Source organism: Lepisma saccharinum, chromosome 13 (assembly GCF_977018435.1).
Source record: "Lepisma saccharinum chromosome 13, izLepSacc3.1, whole genome shotgun sequence".
NCBI lineage: Eukaryota > Metazoa > Arthropoda > Insecta > Zygentoma > Lepismatidae > Lepisma > Lepisma saccharinum.
In genome coordinates this window covers 10,199,951-10,213,651 of record NC_139241.1, presented here as the reverse complement: position 1 = coordinate 10,213,651, position 13,701 = coordinate 10,199,951, and the positions used below count along the sequence as shown (strand labels likewise).

General features: G+C 40.3%; 1 protein-coding gene across 2 annotated transcripts in view; it reads right to left on the bottom strand.

Moving 5' to 3' along the window:
• Window positions 1-1,571, bottom strand: part of LOC145996872 (uncharacterized) — an 87,820-nt gene extending 86,249 nt beyond the window's left edge. For both annotated transcript variants that reach the window (XM_083133420.1, XM_083133421.1), the window contains exon 1: window positions 1,432-1,571. The gene's annotated coding sequence lies outside the window, so the exon portion shown is untranslated. The remainder of the gene's footprint in view (window positions 1-1,431) is intronic.
• Window positions 1,572-13,701: the final 12,130 nt, after the last annotated feature.

The following is a 13,701-nucleotide window of genomic DNA, read 5'->3' as shown; positions in this document are numbered from 1 at the left end:
TAATGTGTATTCACGTTTTTTTGATCAATTTTTTTTTAAAAAAAGTGTTTTTGTAACTGAAGAACACACGTTTCCGCAAATGGTTTGTGGGGCTATGTGTGAATGGTTTGTGGGGCTATGCGAGAATGGTGTGTGGGGCTACGCATATTTTTTTTTAAACCAATTTTGGTAAATATGCGATAACGCCCGGACACCTTTCACTCATTTATTTCCTTAATTTTACCACTGGTACTTATCTATTTTGCCTTGCGGAACATTCTTTAAGGTGAAGTTATGCCTTTTTCCATAAAATACTGTCAACTTTTCATATTACGATTGATTATTTGTCTTACTTGTTCCGCTTCTGTAATAGACAATATGGCATGCACTCGTAATGGATCATCGCACGTCATGATGCACCAGCTTGTGTTTTGTCGATTTTCAGTGTGCAAGCAGTGTTTCAAACCTTCATGATGGAAAATTATGTACTATTTCGATTTTTTGTCATGTTTACCTCCACAAACCATGCAAGTTAGCCCCAAAAACCATTTACGGGTAGCCACACAAACCATTGACATTAGCCCCAAAATCCATCCATGGGTAGCCCCACAAACCATTCACACATGGTTAGGTTAGGTTCCATTAGCACTCATTTCACCCCTAAATTCATCGAAAAAAGAAAGCGGGGCGAACATAGTTAAAAATAGAAATTTTCATAAAAAGAAGGCACGTTTGGAAACACTGCAGAGATCACTTGACTTTCAACGCTCTCGCCATCTGCACGCACACAATGGAAACAATGGCATAATGTGGCAGGCAATGCCAATTTCTTACGTAAAAAGTGATTAATTCTTGTTCGGCAGCATTAAACTACGAAGTTTTTACTTTCCGTGAAAGAAAACACCTCCAAGAACGTCCAGAATGCTAAAGAAACTAATTTCAGTAAGTACTTTCTCCTGTAAATTTGAAGAAATCCGTCAGGGCGATATCGCATATTTACCCACGATAGCCCCATAGACCATTTCCGACAAGGTTAGGTTAGGTAAGCATAGTTTTAAAAAAAATCTCGTAAAAAAAAAGGCACGTTTGGAAACACTGGCGACACCGCGTGACTTTCGACGCTCGCGCCATCTGCAGGTACATAATGGAAACAACGGCATAATGTTGTCACTTTCACAAAATGCAAGTTTATCATATCAAAAGTGTATCAGACAAACGGCTGAAATTTGCTAGTTCATTTAATTTGAATATTTGGTAAATGTCTGTTATATCGGAGACACATTTCTTCATTTTTACAGAAGAAACTACTTACGCAAATGAGTTTCTGTAGCATTTTGAAAGTTCGTGGTGGTATTTTCTCACCGTAGAATGCTGCACAACAAGAAATAAGCACGGTAAATTTCTCGTATCGGGCAAACTGATTTCTTCAAATATACAGGAGAAATTACTTACCGAATGCAGTTTCTTTACACTTGTGGAAGTTCGGGGAAGTGTTTTCTCGCATCGTTCATTCAATTTTGCCGGTAAATCATCTATTTTTCGATATAAATGTGTGACCGATGCACGAAAGCCCTTGCATCCATTTACTTCCAGGTGGATGTAGCATGTGTGTGACGACCAGCGTTGCCAGGTCAGATTTTTAAAAATCGGGAGATCGTTCCCTGAAAAATCAGGAGATCTGCTTAAAAAATCAGAAGAACTAATAATAGCGGATTATCAATGTTCTGGGGGGGGGGTAGAGTGGAAAAAGCTTCCCACTATCATTATTGAACGTTAATTATTAATTTTAGATGTCAAAAGATAAATTTATTATTGTTATGTTAATACAAATTTTATCATGAATTTGCACTTCAAAGAGTACGATAACCCCACCCCCCTTACACCTAAGGTAAAGGTACAATTTTTCAGTGGCGACAATCGGGTGCCAAAACTGAGGAGGTGCAAGGATTGCCCCCTCCCCCCTAATCGTCGGCACTGCCCCTACACATTGCAAGAAGCAGTGACATTACTGGATAAAATCCGACCTCGATTTTCTGTTCATCTCTCATAAATATTCTAAAATAAATGGTTGTGACTATACGTGGATTTACACCTTAGCTTGCTTTTATTTAGAAGTAGCCAAAGTTTACAGGAAGTAGGCCTAAGAAGCCCACACCTTCTTTTTAACAACACATACTCGAATTAATATCTAATGGAGAAGGAGTATCATGACTGAACCCCCGAAATATCGTTGAACTAAAACTTTTTTTTCTATAACTGAAGGTAACCAACCAGTATTATACAGAATGATCGATTGATTTTGTTTATTTTATTTCACATCTGCCACTTTGGACTAATGTGAATGAAGATGTGAAATTGATGAAGGGACACTCACAAAGAGCACCCATGCCCAATCCGGGATTCGAACCCGGGACCCAGTATCAGACAAGTCTCAGGTTTTTTTTCAACAATTTTCCAGTCACTCCAGACAATGTAAATGGTTTTTGCATTCGACGATTAACTGGTATAAAATCGGGAAAGAGAATCTCTACCGCCACAGTATTGATTGAGTATAAAGGAAATACCAATTGTAGTAGTAGTTACTCTCAGAAATAGCTTTTAAAAAACAACGCTATAAAAACATGAACTATTATTTCTAAGTTAAGAGATGATTAAGAAAAAATAAAACTGCGACGTATAAGTCTGCAACAGCAGTGTAATAAGCCGACCTTCGTGGCTGAGTGGTTAGCACAGCGCTATGACATCAGGGATCCCGTCTCGGGATCGAATCTCGGCCTGGGCATGGTTGCCCCTTCATCACTCATCCTTATCTTTGCGATTAACCAAAAGTGGGTGGCAACATTGGTATTTAGTTGTAACCAGTTTCCAGTTGCCTCCCCTTTGACAAAAACCGCACCAGATGGGGAAGTTAGTACACCCATCTTGAAGTTTCCAATGCACAAAGGACTCAAGAAGCCGCGCGTCTTTCCCAACAAAGAGAATAAGATTTTGTTTCCCAATGTCATAAAGCTTGGTATGACCCTATTCTCCCCCCCTTTCTCTCTCTCTCTGCGAAATATTCATGTTCATGGGTCTTTGCATTCCACCAGCTGAATATGTAAATTTTAAATCAACTTTCGATTCTTTTAAATAATTGTTCATTAAAAATATTTAAGAAAGCAAAAAATCAGGAGATTTCCACATTTTCCTGAAACTTGTCAGGAGATCAGTAGATCGTGCTGAAAATCAGGAAATCTCCTGCGAAATAAGTAGACCTGGCAACACTGGTGACGACGTAATCCCGGTCAATGTTTCCAAACACGTGTTTTTGTAACTGAAGAAGGTACGTTTCCCTAAATGATTTGTGGGGCTATGTGTCAATGGTTCGTGGGGCTATGCGTCAATGGTTCGTGGGGCTATGCATCAATGGTTCGTGGGGCTATGCGACAATGGTCCGTGGGGCTATGCAAGAATGGTGTGTGGGGCTACGCATATTTTTTCGAAACCAATTTATAACTATTGTAACCTATACGTGACCCTACCTAACCTAACCTTACCGGAAATGGTTCTTGGGGCTACGTAGGTATTTTTGGGTGCAGTGGGGTGGAAACACTGCATGCCGAGTACGGTAGTGAAACTGTGACCGCCATTTTGTGTGTTACCGAAGGCAAAAAGAAACGAAGAAAACTAACTCGATATGTCGCAAATAGAGCTTATTTCCGTGAAATAAGCGAAATGCCACCTATTCATTAAAATTTCGGTAACCACCAAACGTCTCTAATTCCCTTATTTTCGTATTTTTCACATTGATATTTACATATTCTGCATTCGTAAGGATTCTTCTATTTCGCGTTTCGTTTTTTGCAGGCAAATAATCTCAATTTTCGAAATATGGAGTATTTTTATTTTCTTCGCTTTTGCTTGCGTTACACGCGATATGGCGGAGAAATCTTGACTAGCGTAGTCCATGATCAGTGGTTATGCAGTGTTGCGACCTTCTTCATAGCAAAATATCTAGGTACTAGTATGGAGAATACGTAAGTATGAATGTGGAAAATACGAAAATAAGGGAATTAGAGACGTTTGGTGGTTACTGAAATTTTAATGATATGGATAACAACATAGGCCTTTAGCCTAAAAATAAACTTCAGTCTGCTGACGTCAGAACGCAAGGTAGCAAGAGTGTTGTGCGATAAGTGATTGAAATAAAACAAAGCAACTGATTGTGAAACAGGTACACGTCTCATACTCTCACTTAATGGCGCGTGGATAGGTTAATAGGGCCACGCAAAGGTTTCAATAGTGAAAAAGATAGCCCCACGAACCATTGGCGCTAGCCCCTATGACGAACTGTCATAAGGTATTCTGGAAACTTGAGTTTCGTGTGTGTTTGCTGGGGTAAAGTAGCCCAACTCGCGTCCTAAGACGATGAACTTGTCTAGTGCAGAGAATTCACGATAGGTGGAATGCCTATGCAATATAAAAACTTTGTTGCTTTAGTACTTACGCGAAGAATCGCTAGATGGCTCTGACCGTTGTGCGCATTTAAATTGTAAATTCCTTTGTTTGATATCCGATTTTCTCGCGGTTTCCTTATGCACAAGGACATTTTGATGTGTCGGTCACTGCACGCATGGGCAATTCGCAGTTATGGCGCAAAATAATAAAATTTACAGCGTTTTGGTTTAGATGCCATTGGTTAATTAACAGCAAAAAGTTTATCTTAATAAGCATTACAATAGGTTCTATAACGCATACACATATTTGTTAACGTGTGAGTTCTAAATCATGTAAATTGTTGTTTGGTAAAGACAATTGTGCTCTGCGAAAAAGAATGGTAGTTATCGATAGGGGTGCGCGGTGATCGAAATGGACTTCCGGCAAAGAAAAATGGAGTGAAGAAAGTTATGTCACGACGATTGAGGAAATTGTAATTGTTTTCAGTGGTTTCTGGACGAATCTGACATCTGCTGTTAGGATAAAACGGCGGATAAAAGCATGGAGTAAAAGTACAACGCAGATAAAACGTTGGAAGTAAGTCGAGCTCTCGGATCCCAGAGAGGTAAGGAGTGGACTCGTGCATGCTGGATTCTTCGTTCCCGAGACACAAGGTAAGGAAAATAAATTTCCTTAAGTGACCAAGAGAAGAAGAAAATTCTCGCAATTCGTGATACTTACGGATAAGCAAAGTTCGTTTAAGAGGTAGCTATCTCGCGTGTGTTGGAACTTATGTGACACGGTACTAGTACTCGCTACAAACCATGCGATAATTACAAAATGGCCATCGACGCCATGTCTGAAAAAGGTTGTGTGCACACATAAAACGAACTATTCTCGTTCAAGAAACGTACAGTACATGCCAAAATAAATGAAAAGCATGTTCCAAGTTTGGTTTCACGTCAATTTTAGGTAGTAATATGGACTTTTGTAACCCATTTTATATAACATAAAATGTGTATGCCTAATGACCATAAATGGTAATTTTTTCAATCACGTATCGACTGTTGTTTCACGTCTCATAGTTCAATAAGGACTGATTGATAATGCTCTCATAAACAGGAAACATTTGTTATTTTCAACTCAATAAATAAGTTCATTGTTTCTTGTGTTTCTATTTGCGTTCTTCAACATTTCTTTCATTCGTATTTCGTTGTTTGTGTAAATGCTTTAATGACTAATTCTTCCACAGAGGGGAGGAATTCCGCATGTGTAATTTGGGTTAGTGCTGTTACTATGTAAGTGGTTATAGGTAGTTGTGAATAAAGTATTTACCATTTGAAACCTAAAGGTATAGAAATTTCTTTCGCAGTGCGCTGCGCGCGTCACCGGCGTTACCAGGCAAATTTTCGCAAAACAAATAATTCGAACTAATGACATTAGCACGTTTCAAGATCGTTGAGACTCAGTTATTGAGTCGTTGTTGTCTGGTCTAAATCAATAAGTTGAACGAATGTCATGTAGCTCGTCGCAAGATTACGAGGACTCAAGTGCAGAGGGGCTGCGTTATTGAATTTTTTGTTGGGTTTCAAGTAGGTTAATCTTTAGTTGGTTAATTGCTGTTGTTAAAGCTAATATTAATAATGGCAACGGAGCAGGAACCGGTTACATTAGATTCCTTGTTCGCCTTTATCAAGCAGAGTGATGAAAGGAATGATCAACGCTTCCAAGCGTCAAAAGCAAGTATTGAGTTGCTGAAGTCAGAACTAAATGACAGTAACCAATTGCTGAAGTCAGAATTAAATGACAGTAACCAATTGCTGAAGTCAGAATTAAATGACAGTAACCAATTGCTGAAGTCAGAATTAAATGACAGTAACAAATAGCTGAAGTCTGAACTTACCGCTCACACTAGTAGGTTGGTGGGGAAACTTCAGTCAGACCTCAGTGATACCAGTAAATGCATCTTAGAGCTGCGGCAAGATGTAGTTAAAACAAATGAGGGTCTGCACGATCTCACGTTTTCAGTATCACAGTACAGGGCTGAGTTGGTAGAAAAAAGGCATGAGTCTTTGACAAAGGAGTTTGATTTGTCAGGGAGTGAAGTTGAACTGATGAATGGTGTTGTAACTTCTTCTGCGGTCACCAATTGCATGTGTACTTCACATTCGGTCGAACATGACCACTGCACAGGCACTCTGACTTCCTGGTCAGAAAGTGATGCACAGAGTACCAGCGAAATGAACCGAAACAGAACGTTAGAGCAAGAACACCACAAGGGTAATAAAGGAAAATATTTGATAAGGGAGGAGTGGTCTTTTGGGGTGTCGGGTAACAGAGACGAGTCTTTCCCTGTCGGCTTTTGCACTAACAATGCATCTTTCCCAAAACCGAGCTTGCAAATTCCTTTACTGGGTGTTGGTTCTAAACAAAGCGGTTCTTCGGGTTCATCTTCGTTGTGTAAGCGTGTCTACACGGTGCAAGTTGATACAGGGTGTTCAGAAAGTAAGGTGGATTCTCATTGCCTACACTCAAATGCAGTATCATCTCAGAACAAATCTATCCTGTCTGTTGTGTCTGTTGGGGAAAATAGTATTGACTCACCTTCAGTGTCCATAGTTCTAGATCATTCAGTGCACAACGTAGTCATACCAGTAGTTGGTTATCCATTGCAGACTGTTGTGAGGAGTTCAGTAATCAAACCCAGAGGTTGCATCAGGTGTGGCCCTATGCGTGTCCCCATGCCCAAAAGAATTGCCAGTATGGTATGTGTCGTTTCTGTCATGAAATTAGGGACTGGTTATTCAGTCAGATATGGGAGGCGCATCAGAGTTAAAATGAAGTCACCTACTGACTCAGTTCCCAAGAAAACTTTGGTAGTAAGTCGAACTGTTGCTGGAGGAAGAGTATCTCTCCATCCAAGCCATATTAGGAAGAGAAGAACAAAAAGGTCTCCTCGGAAAAGTACCAATACAAAAGTTTTGGGGGAAATTTTGAGTATTTGTCTTCTCTTGGCTTTGTCTCTTTGGTACAGGGTTAGAATGATCTGGCATCGCACTCATGTCAGAAGAAAATGGCATGGGATGCATATGGTTGAGTATGATTGCTCAAAGATGAAGCCTGTTGAGATCATCGGAGCGATCATCACTCTTTGATCAGTGAAAGCAACTTCGCTTTGTAAAAAATGTAAATATTAAAGATAATATATTTAATTTGACGGATTTAATAACGAATGTGTCTTTGGGTAGTTTAAAATAAAAATTTGAATAAAATTATCATTTGAATACTAACTTTTGTTTATTTTCAAACGTCAGTTCAGTTGGGGCTAGTGTCAAGTTTATAGCTCAGAAAAGATATCTGATGGACAGTCTGGTGCGGGAAATTTAAAATGCGAGCATTTAACAAGTCAAGCAGCCTCACTATCATTTTGGAGCCAACAGCTTTTAAGTGGGCAGTATCATTTTGAATTTGTTGTTACATGTGCATGCAAGTTTCATTGTAAAATATTGTGCGAATTTCTCAGGGGTAGAATCGTGTTGATTGGCGTTCTAAAGAAACGTAGGGGAACATCAGGGACACTAGATGTTGTATTTGTTCGTCCTGTGTAAAATACGTCTCCACACATAGGAAATGTGAGAACGATAAAGTGTTGAGGGGACATTTGCCATTAGTATAGGCTTAGTCCTGACACAAGTTCGTCTGGAGTCTGTATTTTGGAGAGTTTAAGTAACGACATTCAATAGGTTTGCTTTCTCTGTATACATGACATGGTGATGGTAGGGGGTATCTGAGATATGCCACCCGATGGTAACCAGTATTCAAGAGGGAACAAATTAATTTCAATTAATCTTGCATGGCAGCATAAAATTATAAGTCATATAAAACGTATCTTTGGTTTACTTAAGGCGAGTATCCTGGTTCGGTTCCAAGATTAATAACAAAAATGGTAGTGGTACATTTGGTGGCAGTGATTGCGCGCCATGTATTTACGGAGCTGTTGTCATCATCTGTTTGATGTAGCTTCTGGCTTCAGTGAATTCTCCTTGTACAGTTGCATTTAACGTTGCTGAGTTTGTCCAAACATCGAATTGTGTTTGTAAGAAAAACATTTTTCTGGCTATCTGACACACCAAATTTTGAGTTTTATGGGATCTATTTTGAATATAGATATTGTGTATTAGTAAATTTAACATGTTAAAGGGTTCTGGGATGTTTCAACTGGTTAGCGAAGTTTATTCCCAATTATGCCATGGTGGCATACCCGGTGGTTAATAGCAATGCTAATACCATTGTGAATAAATTGTCAAAAGTGTACTTTGTTCATTTGGGGATTCCTCAGAGGATAGTTTCTGATAATGGGCCACAATTTAAGTCGAAAATTTTTCAGAATGCAATGAAAACATGGGGGGTACAACTTGTTTACACTCCGGTGTACCATCCGAGCTCAAATTGGGTAGAGCGCTATCATTCGGAGTTGAACCGTTTGATGAGAATACTCTGTAATTCCAATCATAACAAATGGCCGGAAAGTGTACCTGAAGCTCTGCGCCTTCTGAATGGCTCCATTTCGTCACAAACAGGATATTCTCCAATGGAGTTGAGATTAAACATGACAAGGAGTTTGACCGATATACCGACGCTGGGGGTCGATGCTAACAATGTCACTTGGAATGACAAGCTAGTCATGGCGAATCTGTCTAGCCTCAGTAAAAGGCAAAATAAATTGAAGCAACAAAATGCTAAGATGGATGTGAAACCTGTAGTGGGAGAGGGTATGCTAGTCTTCGTTAAGAATCAGATCTTAAGTGGCACCGGAGATAAGGTGATAAGGAAATATTGTGACCTCTTTGTCGGCCCTTATCTTTGTGTTAAGAACAGTAAAGATTCCACGCTTTCATTGATAGATTGTGTGACAGGAGAAAAATTGGATCACCAGTCGATAGAAAATTGTAAAGTTTGGAATTGTTCAGAGGACAAGGTAAAAATTTGGGTGAAAAGATTACTAGATTTGAATTTGGAAGGCGTGGATGAAATGTTACAGACGATGGGGTTTAGCTGTAAATCAGACGTGGTAGTTAAGGACAGTGTAGATAAAGGCGGGGTAGGGGAAGTTCAAGGTTAAAATTTCTCGTATGGGTAAAGTGAGATTGAGCCTGCGGCGGGCGAGTTGACCAAGTAGGTGAAATTTATGCGGCGTACTAGCATGCGAGATGAGCCTGAAATCTTCCTGATTGCTCCAAAATAAGGTGAAACATTTACAATAGTTATTAGCTCAGATAGAATGAATCCAGAAGCAAAATAAAAAGTTGTTTAGGTAGTTCCATGGGGGCTATGTTGAGTTTGCGGGTGAGGGCAGGTATGATGTGGTAAAGGTCAAGTTAGGTTATGCTTGCGGCGGGCTAATAGTCAAGTAAGTATAATGTTGCGGTGGGCCTAGGCATTTATTTGTTTCCTGCTCCAACCAAGAATATACAAGCCACTATGTTTTGCAAGACACCAAGACACATGCGGGGTTCCTTCTTTCTGGAGAATGATGGAGTCACCAGAGTTGGTGATCCGGGATGTTTCATATTGTAAACAATAAAGTAATATGTCGGTATATATTAAATATGTATATTAGTGAATATGTAGAATATGAATGTTTATTTGATGTAAGTCTAAATTTAGTATTGTATCAAAAGTATTGTGTGAGGGTTCAGCCCTATGTTGGGCGCCAATTATGACGAACTGTCATAAGGTATTCTGGAAACTTGAGTTTCGTGTGTGTTTGCTGGGGTAAAGTAGCCCAACTCACGTCCAAAGACGATGAACTCGTCTAGTGCAGAGAATTCACGATAGGTGGAATGCCTATGCAATATAAAAACTTTGTTGCTTTAGTACTTACGCGAAGAATCGCTAGATGGCTCTGACCGTTGTGCGCATTTAAATTGTAAATTCCTTTGTTTGATATCCGATTTTCTCGCGGTTTCCTTATGCACAAGGACATTTTGATGTGTCGGTCACTGCACGCATGGGCAATTCGCAGTTATGGCGCAAAATAATAAAATTTACAGCGTTTTGGTTTAGATGCCATTGGTTAATTAACAGCAAAAAGTTTATCTTAATAAGCATTACAATAGGTTCTATAACGCATACACATATTTGTTAACGTGTGAGTTCTAAATCATGTAAATTGTTGTTTGGTAAAGACAATTGTGCTCTGCGAAAAAGAATGGTAGTTATCGATAGGGGTGCGCGGTGATCGAAATGGACTTCCGGCAAAGAAAAATGGAGTGAAGAAAGTTATGTCACGACGATTGAGGAAATTGTAATTGTTTTCAGTGGTTTCTGGACGAATCTGACATCTGCTGTTAGGATAAAACGGCGGATAAAAGCATGGAGTAAAAGTACAACGCAGATAAAACGTTGGAAGTAAGTCGAGCTCTCGGATCCCAGAGAGGTAAGGAGTGGACTCGTGCATGCTGGATTCTTCGTTCCCGAGACACAAGGTAAGGAAAATAAATTTCCTTAAGTGACCAAGAGAAGAAGAAAATTCTCGCAATTCGTGATACTTACGGATAAGCAAAGTTCGTTTAAGAGGTAGCTATCTCGCGTGTGTTGGAACTTATGTGACACGGTACTAGTACTCGCTACAAACCATGCGATAATTACAAAATGGCCATCGACGCCATGTCTGAAAAAGGTTGTGTGCACACATAAAACGAACTATTCTCGTTCAAGAAACGTACAGTACATGCCAAAATAAATGAAAAGCATGTTCCAAGTTTGGTTTCACGTCAATTTTAGGTAGTAATATGGACTTTTGTAACCCATTTTATATAACATAAAATGTGTATGCCTAATGACCATAAATGGTAATTTTTTCAATCACGTATCGACTGTTGTTTCACGTCTCATAGTTCAATAAGGACTGATTGATAATGCTCTCATAAACAGGAAACATTTGTTATTTTCAACTCAATAAATAAGTTCATTGTTTCTTGTGTTTCTATTTGCGTTCTTCAACATTTCTTTCATTCGTATTTCGTTGTTTGTGTAAATGCTTTAATGACTAATTCTTCCACAGAGGGGAGGAATTCCGCATGTGTAATTTGGGTTAGTGCTGTTACTATGTAAGTGGTTATAGGTAGTTGTGAATAAAGTATTTACCATTTGAAACCTAAAGGTATAGAAATTTCTTTCGCAGTGCGCTGCGCGCGTCACCGGCGTTACCAGGCAAATTTTCGCAAAACAAATAATTCGAACTAATGACATTAGCACGTTTCAAGATCGTTGAGACTCAGTTATTGAGTCGTTGTTGTCTGGTCTAAATCAATAAGTTGAACGAATGTCATGTAGCTCGTCGCACCCCACAAACCATTGGCGCTAGCCCCACGAACCATTGGCGCGTGGATAGGTTAGTAGGGCCACGCAAAGGTTTCAATAGTGAAAATGATAGCCCCACGAACCATTGGTGCTAGCCCCACGAACCATTGGCGCTAGACCCACGAACCATTGGCGCTAGCCCCACGAACCATTGGCGCGTGGATAGGTTAGTAGGGCCACGCAAAGGTTTCAATAGTGAAAAAGATAGCCCCACGAACCATTGGCGCTAGCCCCACGAACCATTGGCGCTAGACCCACGAACCATTGGCGCGTGGATAGGTTAGTAGGGCCACGCAAAGGTTTCAATAGTGAGAAAGATAGCCCCACGAACCATTGGCGCTAGCACCACGAACCATTGGCGCTAGTCCCACGAACCATTGGCGCGTGGATAGGTTAGTAGGGCCACGCAAAGGTTTCAATACTGAAAAAGATAGCCCCACGAACTATTGGCGCTAGCCCCACAAACCATTGGCGCGTGGATAGGTTAGTAGGGCCACGCAAAGGTTTCAATAGTTAAAAATATAGCCCCACGAACCATTGGCGCGTGGATAGGTTAGTAGGGCCACGCAAAGGTTTCAATAGTTAAAAATATAGCCCCACGAACCATTGGCGCGTGGATAGGTTAGTAGGGCCACGCAAAGGTTTCAATAGTTAAAAATATAGCCCCACGAACCATTGGCGCTAGCCCCACGAACCATTGGCGCTAGCCCCACAAACCACTAGCGCGTGGATAGGTTAGTAGGGCCACGCAAAGGTTTCAATAGTGAAAAAGATAGCCCCACGAACCATTGGCGCTAGCCCCACAAACCATTGGCGCTAGCCCCACGAACCATTGGCGCGTGGATAGGTTAGTAGGGCCACGCAAAGGTTTCAATACTTAAAAATTGGTTTCGAAAAAAATATTCGTAGCCCCACACACCATTCTCGGATAGCCCCACGAACCATTGTCGCTAGCCCCACGAACGATTCACGGATAGCCCCACGAACCATTCACGGAAAGCCCCACGAACCATTCATGGATAGCCCCACGAACCATTCACGGATAGCCCCATGAACCATTCACAGAAAGCCCCACGAACCATTCACGGATAGCCCCACGAACCATACATAAATAGCCCACGAACCATTCATATATAGCCTTAGAGATACTGGGCGAAAGGGGGGGGTTATAGCCCCCATCAACCTTACATTGAGCACGCCACTGATCCTGTGCACGTCATGTTGTCGCAAGTTCGTAATCAGTAATGATGAACAGTAACTCACGTTTATTTACGTTCTAGAACTGTTACACAGTTACAAAACCGCGTATTTGGAAACACTGACCGGTTTTTACGTCATGAAACGCTCGCAAATATTTGGTTCACGTAGTAGACGGACATCAAGGGAACAGCTTTCGTGCATTGGAGTGACATTAATGTCGAAAATTACATGATTTACCGGCAAAAAAATTTCAACGAGGTGAAAACAAACTTCCAAGACCTTCCTAAAGTATAAATAAACCCATTTCGGTAAGTACTTTCTCATGTAAAATTGAAGAAATACGTTTTGGGGATACGAAAATTTTACCCTTACACATCTTAATCAAATGCAAATACCGACGCAGGTGAACCACAGATTAGTGATGGGCATAATAAATTAAAATAATCGATTATTTTACGAGTTCGAGTACTTCGATCTTTTTTATGAATGGAGTCCATTAGTGGTGACGTCTCAGCAGACGACGCTCTGGGACAGTGAGTCTAAACAGAAAAAAACACGTGCTTTTCTTCCTATTCAATTCAATGCTATTTTCCTTCGGAAGGATAAGCTTTAATTATTGTGACCGGACAGCAGCTATGAAACAAAATTATGGTGCCTATCGTAAATTAATGAAAATATGAGATTTCGGAGAATACGACTATATATCACACATATCTTACAGAGGATAAGGTAAAGAATAAC